Consider the following 11839-nt stretch of genomic DNA (forward strand, 5'->3'; position numbering starts at 1 on the left):
ATGGCTTCCTCTGAGGTGGCCACTAAAAAAGCAGTGTGGGATGGGTCTTCTGAGAGGGTGGAATTTGCAAAAGCCTTTTCTAAAAAATGGACACTGAAAGACCCTCATCCTTTCTAAATCAGTCTGAACTCTGACTCCCTTCAGATGGGAGTTCCAGAGTTCATTGCCCTCCAGTGGGACAGGGATGGCACTGGTAGGAGTTAATGTGCTGGTTTACCTGGTAAGGTCTGAGGGCTCAAGGGAAGAGAGGGATGCCGGATGTGGCAACAGCTACCAAGCTATCATAGGAAACCAGCAATTTAACAGGAGAGAACAGATTTTTCTTCTTTACCCTGACAGGAGAATCACTTCCTTAGAGAATGCCAGGAGCCATTGGTAACAGGTAACTTTGTTACTGAAAATATCATCAAGAAGAATTTGGGTGGGCCTTGGTCTTTCTTAGGTGGTGGAATGGACACATGACCTAATGAAGGTATCATTAAGATGATTTAGATGATTGCTTTAGAGGCCTTGAAAAAGTACCTTCCTAGAGCACTGGAACGTTCCTGTGAATTAATTCACCTATGCCCATCTCCTTCCAAGACAAGTGCGAGAAGGGGAGGCAGACCCATAGAGGGAAGACCACAAATGGATAGAAAACACACTTTCCTTTCACCCTGCTGCTTCCATCTGCGTTATTCTTGGGCAGTTAAGTGTTCCCATGGCTGGTCACCACTTTAGTTCTGGTCTGATGTACTAGCACACCAGGAAGAGATGACCTTTGTGGCCCAGTCAACCCAGAAAGGCAGTTTTGCTGCCTACCAGCAAATAACTGAGTAATCCAGGTATGACAGGATTTGAGCTAGATGTCCCTCCTTGTGGAATGTTGATATAAGGAGGAAAAAAAGGCAATTCACTGATTTTGTTACCTTGTGAGAGACAGTACAGCATGGTGGTTAAGAGCATGGGCTTTGGGCTCACTTGACTCACATCTTGTGTCCATTGCTTAAGAGCTATATGCCGTAGGCCAAGTTTCTTACCTTCTCCAAGCCTCAGTTTCTTTACCAGTAAAACAGGGATAATAGTACAGATCTAAAAGTTGTTTTAAGAACTTGATGAGATAATATATGTGTGGCACATTGTGGTCAATCAGTAAATAATAGCCGTTACTAATAATTATTGCTTATATAAGATTTGGATAGAAAAGATATTTGGTGACTTTAATGAAATGGGCCATTTGTCAAAGAAGTTCTTTATAGTACTCATTACTGACAACAAACAAATAAATGTCAAAAACCCTGGGGAGAGATATGAATAGGGCAGATGCCCTTGACCTCCTCTATGACCACATGGCAATAACCTTTGGCCACTGGGTAGCTGACTAAAGCTGGCTACCTGGCTTTCCTTACCCCATGACCAACGAGAGGACAGTACCCTTTGTCTTGCTGGTAGCTAACATAATAGGTCTGACTTGGAAACTGTACTATATCCACTCAAAGAATATTTACTGACCTCCTTCTGTGTGCCAGACACTGTTGTAAGAGTTGGGGATCCAGCAGTAACCAATGTCCTTGACTCCATGGAACATACATAGAAGTACCTACATGTAAGCAATTAACAAGGTCATTTCTGATAGTGATGAGGGCTATGGAACATCTTCTTTTCCTCCAGAGTCATGTGTTGAAGGCTTTGCCACAGCAAAGACCCCTGATGATGTTGAATGTGGCTTTCAAGGCCACCAGGGCTGATTCCACTGTGCCTATCTGTGCACATACAGGACTCCAGGGCAAAGCTTCTGACTTGTGAGACATAAGGGCCCCCAGGTCCTCTGAAATACAGAGCTCCACTCAGTGTGGGAGAGCCTTGGAAAATCCTTTTTTCCTCCTCTTGGGATCATGTTTTCAAACAACTCAGTGCTTTCCTGTCTCTCCCACTTGCATAGATCGCTGTTATTTGGAAGCTTAAAAAAATGCGTAGAGGCCTTGGGATTACATGTTTCTTAGTCAAACAGAAATATATTCCCCATTTTTAGCCTCCATGCAGAAAAGTATCTCTGGAAACATACACTAACCAATGCCAAATGCCCAGGAGTCAGGAAAAGCGATACCTGCCAAAGCTTTAAAGTTGGATTTTCATCCAAAGTGAAAATTAGGGAGCTGGCTCTGCTGAGCTTTGGATCTGTGACACAGGAAGCTGAGCGGGCCCTGAACTAGAGGTCAAGGGAGCCCAGGTTCTCTGGAAGTTATTAGTCATGTTACATTGGGCAAATTGCTGCATATCTCTGGGGCTGTTTCCTCATCTGTCAACTGGGACAATTCGAGAGTTGTTGTGGGGGTAAAATAAGGTAATGCATCTATTTGCATGATCCATCCAACACCCTGGCTTCTTCATTCCTTGACCTCACCTCCAAAAATCTTTCTGCAACCCAGCTTCGCCTTCCACTGTCTTGGTTACCTAGATCACACCGTCACCAGCAACTGCTCTTAGTCTAAAATTTGGTTTCAAGGATTCTCTTCCCTGAGAATGATCTAGTCTTCCTCTGGCTCTCTGGCACCCACACTGAAGAATTCCCTGATCCCCTCAGGACCACCCGTCCATTGCCCCTATGGTTCTGTCATTATTCCTCTCTCCCTTTGGCCTCACTTCCTTTCTTGTCTACTCTAGAATCAGCAATTGATCATAACCACTCCTTCTCTTCTCTTACATTTTCCTTGCACAATCACAGCTGTAGTTGAACCCAACTATTCACCTCGTTGCAGCTGAATGTAGTGCAACGTGTAGGTGAATCACACAATGGGGTTATTTTTCCCCCCATTTCAATGTCATGACCCCTTACCTTAAATGAGCATTCACCGCAGTCTAGATACCCCATTATGTTGCCCTAGTATGGTGGCTTTTAAATTCACCAAGGTGGTGAATAGTCTCTTCTCTTTTCTTAAAACTCCTCTGTGTCTTCCCCTGCCTGCCTCTGCTGATGAAACTTACCTCTTAATTCAAAGAGAATTGAAGGACTTGGACAGAAACTCCTACATCTTTCTGCCATCCGATCTACCGGCCTCTTCGGACCCGTACTCACATTATCCATCTTCCCTCTCACCACAGAGGGGAGTCTGCCCATTTTTGCCTGGATTCCTCCCTTTCTCAGCAACTTCACTCCTGTGCTTGACTCACCTTCTTTCAACACATCAGTCTTCTTTCTCCTGGATCCGTTTCCCAAAGTATAAACGTCCTCTAATATAGCTCACCTTAAAACAAAACAAAATATATTCATTTTGACCATGCATCCTCCTGCCATCTAGTTCTTTGCTCCCTCTTGGTGAAAACCTTCTAGGGAGTTGTCTATACTCCCTGCCTTCGCTCGGTCACCTCACATTTGCTCTTCAGCCCACCTCTGTCTGGCTTCTGCCTCTACTGTTTCACTGAAGCAGCTGTGTCTGGGTTGGCAATAACGTCCATGCTGCCAACACAGTGGTCACTCTTCTGTTTGTCCTCTTACTGGACTGTTTATCAGCATCCAACAGGGTTACCTCCCTCCTCCTGCTGGAAATAACCACCCCTTTTAGCTTCCCTGATATGCCCTCTTCTGGTTTGCTTTTAAACCTTCTGGCAGCCCCTTCCCTGTCCCCTTGGTCTCATCTGCATATTACCAAGTGCCACCAATATGCTGATGACTCCCTAATTAATATCTTCAGCTTTGACTTTTTCGTTGAACTCCAGATTCAAACATACAAACAAACGAGACATCTTCACCAGGATATCCATAAGCCATCTCAAACGTTAACTTTCCAGAACAGAACTAAGGACTCCTCCCCAAACTGATTCTTTTCCAGCGTTTCCTACTTTGGGTTAATTTGGCTGATTCTCTTCCCCTGGTCTATGAGCTCTTTTGGGGTGCTTATTCGTCACTGTATTTGAAAAATCCTCAGTGTGTAGTAAGTGTTGGTGCTTGTAAATAGCTGTTGAGTGAGGGAATGAAGGAAAGAAGGCATGTGGTTCATCTTCAGCTACATGCCAAGGAGAAGGGAGGTCTCTGGTGTCATGGAGAAACACGTGCATCCACACTGTCCCTGGGTGAGGCAGATACCAGGCTCTTGTTTGCCCCCTCTTAGGTGGAGGAAAGTAAACCAGTGAGTGGCAGTTAGGGTAAGACACTGTATGTCTTCTGTCATATGTGGGGATCTCTGGTGGCAAGGGCTCCTCCTCCCAGGAAACCTGTGGAACTCACCTGTACACAGGTGAGGTCATTTGACAGTGCACCTGTAAAAACGGGGTTAACCACGGCTTGCTTTGCCTTGTCTTATTGCCTTGCTTCACCCTAGCATGGCGGCCTGTGCTGTTTCCAAAACATCTGCCTAAGGGTGGGTGACAGGTGCGCTTGGACAAAGCTCCAGAGACTAGGCCTGATTTTGGTAAACAAGCCTCTAGCCGTGGTTCTCGAACTTGACTGCACTTTGCAATCATGTGGGAGTTTTTTGAAAGACATGGATACCTGGGCCCATCCCCAGAGATTTTGCTTTAATTGGTTTTGGAGGGGGGCACCATGATTGGTATTTTTAAAAGGCTTCTAGGTGAGGGGCACCTGGGTGGCTCACTCGGTTAAGCGTCCGACTTGATTTCAGTTCAGGTCATGACCTCGCAGTTCATGAGACCGAGCCCTGCATCAGGCTGTGCACTGACAGCATAGAGCATGCTTGGGATTCTGTCTCTCCTCTCTCTCTGCCCCTCCTCCGTGCTCTCTCTTTCCTTCAAAATAAATAGGGGTGCCTGGGTGGCTCAGTCAGTTAAACGTCTGACTTTGTCTCAGGTCATGATCTCACAGCTCGTGAGTTCAAGCCCCATGTCGGGCTCTGTGCTGACAACTCAGAGCCTGGAGCCTGCTTCAGATTCTGTGTCTCCCTCTCTCCACCCCTCTCCTGCTCTCACTCTCTCTCTCTCTCTCTCTTTCTCAAAAATAAACAAATATTAAAATTTTTTTTTTTAAAAAAACAAAGTAAACAAATAAACATTAAAAAGAAAAGCTCCTTGGTGATTCTAATGTGCAGCCAGTCTGAGAACCTTGTTCTAAATGGATTAGATGGAATGTTCCTTTCTTGCTCAAATGGGAAGAAAGAGCCTTGCCTGCAAAGGGGCAGAGGGCTGGTAGCTCTGGAGGCTCTAGGCATACCCCTTCTCCCCTGCCCCCACCCCCCCCCCCCCCATATCTGGGGGCCTCATCAGGACTTTTACTCCAAGTCAGGGGTCAGCACACTTTTTAAAAAATGTTTATTTATTTTTGAGAGAGAGAGAGAGAGAGAGCGCGAGCAGGCAGGGGAGGGGCAGATAGAGAAGGAGACCGACGATCCAAAGCGGGCTCCACACTGACCACAGAGAGCTCCATGCAGAGCTTGAACCCACGAACTGCAAGATCACCACCTGAGCTGAAGTTGGATGCTTAACTGATTGAGCCACCCAGGTGCCCTAGGGGACAGCACACTTTTAATGCAAAGGGCCAGACAGTAAATATGTTAATGTTCCAGGGGCCATTTGGTCTGAGTCATAGCTACTTAATTTTGCTGTTGTAGTGGGAAAATAGCCATATGCAATATGTAAATACACAGGCACAGCTGTGTTCCAAAAAACTTCATTTATGGCCACTGAAATTGGAATTTTACACAATTTTCACTTGTCATGAAATAGTCTTCTTTTGGTTTTTTCCAGCGATAAAAAAATGTAAAAACCATTCTTCGTTTGTGCATCATATGCAAGAGTGTGGTGGCCTGGATTTGGCCTTCCAGTTCCCTCCTCCAAGAGACGAGTGGCAGCCTCTCTCCACAGCTTGAGAAATGGCAGATGCCTTCCCAACTTCCCCTTCCTGGCCTTTCCCATTTCTCCACAGGCAATGGTCTGCAAACCAGCTCTTCCCACAAGGAGTGTCAATCAAGATAGGAATCCTACTTTATTTCCCCAGGCATTTTGTCCTGAACAAAAGGTGCTCATGTACTCCAGCAGGTGATTGTTAGGAAAGATACTTAGATTTTGAGCTCTTTGAGTCATGGATTTTCTCTAAGGAGCTGAGGACATTGTAGCCAGAACTATGAATGGACACTCTTATGGTATCCTCAGGAAGGAGGAAGCAGCCAGAGAGAAACTTCAAGTACTGTGAGAGAGTGTAACTGGAGTCTAGGTGTCTCATTTGTTAGTCCTATCTTCCCTAACCAGATTGAGTTTGGAGCAGACACTGTTGGATGAGGCCTATGTTCTACTTCCTGCTGTCCACCTTCCACGTCTTCAGAGAGGTCCCATGTCCAGCTCCACAGGGTAAACCATAAGTAGTTTAAGTCAAGAAATAGATACCAAAGAAATAGTCCCTTTTCTCCTTCTGGTCATTGTCTTGTATGCCTGTTGATGCCTGGAACTGTGGCAGCTATATTGGGACCATGAGGCAAGTTAGTCTGAGCAGGACCCACCGAGGATAGTAGAGCAGAAAGGTGGAAGTAACGTTGGTCTTTGATGACATCATTGTGCCACTGAATGAATCTACTCTGGAGCTGCCCTCCTCTGGACTTCTTGTCGTGTAAGTTAAATTTTCCTCTTGCTTAAAGTCATTTGTAATAGCGTTTTCTATTTCTTATAACTGAAAACATTAAGCCTCATACAGAGGTCTGGAATGATAGGTTCTTCACAGCACCCAATACTGGGCACATGATGGGTTCCTAGTTGATTGATTAAGGGAACAATTTAAAATGCATGCATCCAATTATTACCTAGCAAAACAATTTTTTATAAGGAAGTCCCTCTGTAAAAGGGTTGCCTTCTTCCAGCATCTCTGGCAGGATAGCCATCTCCTATCTATTTTGCTTGAAGTCTTAGTGATATAGAACAATAATTAGGAGGCCTGAAACCCCTTTCAGGTGAAGAGCATACAGATCATGAACTGACCCAAGCTGGTAACCAAGGCTTTGTTGGTGAATTCAGCATCTTTTGAGAATCCCATAACTCTGAGAGAAGGATTAATAAAATCAGCTCATAATGAATCAATTGGATATTTGCAGTCACCTTGGTAACAGTAGGTTCTACTTTATAGTTTGAGATCAAACTGAATTCTAATTGCTTTGGCTGCTTAACAAATTATTCCAAAATTTAGTGATATAAACTACCATTTATAATGATCACAGATTTTGTGAGTCAGGAATTCAGACAGGGCACAGTGGGGAGACTCACCTTGGTGGGGCAGCTTGAAGCCCGGTGCTGGAATCATTTGAAATATCACTCGGGGTGCCTTGGTGGCCCAGTTGGTTAAGTGTACGACTTTGGCTCAGGTCATGATCTCATACTTCATGAGTTCAGGCCCTGTGTCAGGCTCTGAGCTGACAGCTTGGAGCCTGGAGCCTGGAGCCTGCTTCGGATTCTGTGTCTCCCTCTCTCTCTGCCCCTCCCCTGCTCACTCTCCGTCTCTCAAAAATAAATAAACATTAAAAAAAAGAAAGAAACATCACGTGCTCACCCACTCACAGGCTTGCTTGTCGATGCTGGGAAGATTCAAGATCTGAGGGCTCCTCTAACCTCTCTCTCCATGTGTCTCTCTATCTGGTCTCTCCAGTAGGGCAGTTTCAGGGTAGTTGGACTTCTTACATGTCAGCTCAGACTCCAAAGTGCAGGTCTGGAGAAAGAGAGCAAGATGGAAACCATGGTAACTTTTATGACCTTGTCCCAAAAGTTGTGTAGCATCAATCCACTCCATTCTATTGCTCAAGGAGTACAAAGTTCTGCTTAAGTTCAAGAGGAGGGAACAGAGACTCCATTTCTTGATGGAGGAGTGTCAACGTTATATTACATTGTAAGAAGGCTATGTGGGATGGGATATGAACTGGTTCATGCTCCATTCTGGACATTCACCATTTCTCCAGGGCCTGTGGGGATTCCAGGATGTGGAGGCAAAGAAATATGAGGTAGGAATGCCCTGCGGCTGACACCTCTGCCGGTCTGCACCCATATAACAATAGTGCCTGCTCTCAGAGTGGTTTGTTCCCAGCGGAGCTTGGATGAGTTATTAATAATTTACTGAGAGAGTTCCTTCAGGTTCCTTCCTGTCTCAGAAAAAGGGATGCAGATCTGCGTTTCAAGAGAGCTCAGGCTGAAGTCAAATCCAGAGGAAGCCCTGGTGCTTGGTAACTGGAATCTTCTTTCAGCTGTTGCCACAGATTTGAGTGGTTGTTAAGAGGCCAAAAAAACGAATCAAAAGGCTGATGCTGCCTGTGCATGAATTTTTAGAGTTTATGAAGCGCTTCAAGCTACATGTTTTATTGACAGATCATTTTAAACAAGCATTTGAAGTTCATTTCAGCTCAGTAAGCAAACAATCAGTTACTGGAAACACAGAGATGAAAGGAAGAGGAAACTGCCAGGTAGAGAAAGCTGAGTGGTGGTGGGCCAGAGGGGTGAGGGTGGGGCTGGTGTGGGGGAGGGGTGAGGCTGGTGGAGGAGGCAGGGAGATGTCCCAGTGCACTTTTAGGAGGCGGGTGCAGCGCCTGACTCTGCTTCCCCTGGGGAGCAGAGAGCAGAAATGCAAACAGATTACGCCCAACTCAAAACAATGATGCTAGAGAGAAAAATCTCTGTGTCTTGAATGAGGAGGAAAAGGAATGTCCCTTTCATCAGCATCCCTTTAAACACAATGAACCCAAATCATTTCCTATAACTTAAGCATTGCTGCAGTGAAACTAACATCACCATACTGGTGACAAGAAACTTTTTCACGTCACCTAGGTAACAGTATTGAAAATAAGATACTATTTAACATAGTACTGGAAGTCTTAGCCTCTGCAATCAGACAACAAAAAGAAATAAAAGGCAAATCAGCAAGGAAGAAGTCAAACTTTCACTATTTGCAGATGACATGATACTGTATTAAAAAACCCAAAAGACTCCACCAAAAAATTGCTAGAATTAATACATGAATTCAGCAAAGTTGCAGGATATAAAATCAATGTGCAGAAATCTGTTGCATTTGTATACACCAATAATGAAGAAGCAGAAAAACAAATCAAGGAAATGATCCCATTTGCAATTGTACCAAAACAATAAGATACCTAGGAATAAGCCTAACTACAGAGATAAAAGATCTATACTCTGAAAACTATAGAACACTTGTGAAAGAAATTGAAGAGGACACAAAGAAATAAAAAAACATCCCATGCTCATCCATTGGAAGAATATTGTTAAAATGTCTATGCTACCCGAAGCAATTTACACATTTAACGCAATCCCTATCAAAATACCACCAGCATTTTTTTTGCAGAGCTAGAACAAACAATCCTAAAATTTGTACGGAACCACAAAAGAACCCGAATAGCCAAAGCAATCCTGAAAAAGAAACACAGAACTGGAGGCGTCACGATTCCAGATTTCAAGCTGTGGTCACTGTAATCCTCAAGACAGTATGGTACTGGCACAAAAACAGACACATAGATCAATGGAACAGGACAGAAAACCCAGAAATAGACCCACAACTATATGGTCAACTAATCTTCAACGAAGCAGGAAAGAATATCCAACGGAAAAAATGTCTCTTCAACAAATGGTGTTGGGAAAACCGGAAGGCGACATGTAGAAGAATGAAACTGGACCACTTTCTTACACCTTACAAATATAAATTCAGAATGGATGAAAGACCTAAATGTGAGATAGGAAACCATCAAACTCCTACAGGAAAACACAGGCAGAAACCTCTTTGACCTTGGCCACAGCACCTTCTTACTTGACATATCTCCAGAGGTAAGGGAAACAAAAGCAAACACGAACTACTGGGACCCCATCAAGATAAAGGCTTCTGCACAGCAAAGGAAACAATCAACAAAACTAAAAGGCAGCCTATGGAATGGGAGAAAATATTTGTAAATGACATATCTGAAAAAGGTTAGTACCCAAAATCTATAAAGAACCTATCAGACTAAACACCCAAAAAACAAATAACCCAGGTAAGAAATGGGCAGAAGACATGAATAGATACTTTTTCAAAGAAGACATCCAGATGGCTAACAGACACATGAAAAGATGCTCAGCATCACTCATTATCAGGGAAATATAAATCAAAACCACATTGAGATACCACCTCACACGTGTCAGAATGGCTAAAATGAACAACACAAAAAAACAACAGGTGTTGGTGAGGATGTGGAGAAAGGGGAACTGTCTTGCACTGTTGGTGGGAATGCAAACTGGTGCAGCCACTCTGGAGAACAGTATGGAGGTTCCTCAAGAAACTAAAAATAGAACTACCCTATGATCCAGCAATTGCACTGTTAGGTATTTACCTGAAGGATATAAAAACACAGATTCACAGGGGTACATGCACCCCAGTGTTTATAGTAGCATTATCAACAATAGCCCAACTATGGAGAGAGCCTAAATGTCCATCCACTGATGAATGGATAAAGAAGATGTGATATATATATATATATATATATATATATATATGTACATTTATATGTATATATACGTACACATATGTATGTGTGTGTATATATACATATACATATATATATATATGATGGAATATTAGTCATCAAAAAGAATGACATCTTGCCATTTGCAATGATGTGGATGGAGCTAGAATGTATTTTGCTAAGTGAAATAAGTAAATCAGAGAAAGACAAATACCATATGATTTCACTCATATGTGGAATTTAAGAAACAAAACAGATGAACATTTGGGAAGGGGGGGTGGGAAAGAGAATAGAGGGAAACAAACCACAAGAGACTCTTAATGATAGTGAACAAACTATGGGTTGGTGGAAAGAGGTGGGTGGGAGTTGTGGGTACTAAGGAGGGCACTTGTTATGATGAGCACTGGGTGTTGTATGTAAGTGATGAATCGCTGAATTCTACTCATGAAACCAGTATTGCACTATATATTAACTAAAATTCAAGTTAAAAAAAGGAAAAAAAAAACAACCCCGAACAGAATAGATGGAGAGTAAATTCCTAAAGGTAAAAATGCTGAATAGAGCAACTTGATGTGGAAGACCTAATTAGTCTCAAGAAATATTGATGCTTGGGTTCAGCTAAATGGAAGAGTAAGTCATGTCTAGGAGGTCCTGGAAGCCAATATCTGGCCCAGAAGTAATGGGAATTGTTTAGGGTGTGTTGAACAGCAAGTATCCCTAAACTAGGGCCTAAGCTGAATTTGAAAGTATGTATAATTTTAAGACTGGCAGAGCTAGTCACTGTGAAGGCCTGATAAATCTCACCTAATGGGAGAGTCAAAGGCTAGAGCCCTGGGAATAAAGGCCTGAAACAGGAAGATCAAGTTAGAGCTGCCATAGACTGGAGTCCAAGGTCACCCAGAGTCTGACCCAGAGGACAGGAGGGGGTTTTGCTGGATTTTGGCACTATGAATGCTCTGATAGGTTGGAATGCAGCCCCTCACACACTTGGGTATCAACAAAATGGGACAACAATCCTTTTCAGTCAAGATGGCTGATACCAAGGAACTCAAAAGAACAGGAGTGATGCCCCCTTAGGGACAGTGAGAGACACTGGGGGATAGGTGACCACTGAGAGCAGTGTACGAGGAAAGGCTCATCTCAAACCAGAAAGGAAACTGAGGAGGGTTAAGTGATTGTCTAGGTAGGGGTGGGTTGTCTCCATTACTGTGATCTCAAGCTAGGATGGCCTGAGATCCATGGACTATGTTACATTATATGTATATAGTATTTGTTGACTTGTATAAATGCATATAGCTGACATACATAATTCTGTGTCTTTTCTTTCTGAGTGCAGGGAAAGCCCTGGGTGACAGCATGCTAGCAACATCCTGTGCTTTAGCTATAGGGAGAGAGAAGGTGGCGAGGGGTCTTGTGCAACCTGGCTTATCATCCTG

General features: G+C 43.6%; 1 long non-coding RNA gene across 1 annotated transcript; it reads right to left on the reverse strand.

The window, feature by feature from the left end:
- Positions 1 to 1470: 1470 nt before the first annotated feature.
- Positions 1471 to 7608, reverse strand: LOC125936328 (uncharacterized). Its single transcript, XR_007462004.1, has 3 exons — positions 7463 to 7608; positions 3151 to 3224; positions 1471 to 1579 (listed from the first exon to the last, which is right to left on the reverse strand). It is a non-coding gene; the product is annotated as an uncharacterized LOC125936328 (long non-coding RNA).
- Positions 7609 to 11839: the final 4231 nt, after the last annotated feature.

The sequence above is a fragment of the Panthera uncia genome, assembly GCF_023721935.1.
Source record: "Panthera uncia isolate 11264 chromosome A3 unlocalized genomic scaffold, Puncia_PCG_1.0 HiC_scaffold_11, whole genome shotgun sequence".
Taxonomy (NCBI): domain Eukaryota; kingdom Metazoa; phylum Chordata; class Mammalia; order Carnivora; family Felidae; genus Panthera; species Panthera uncia.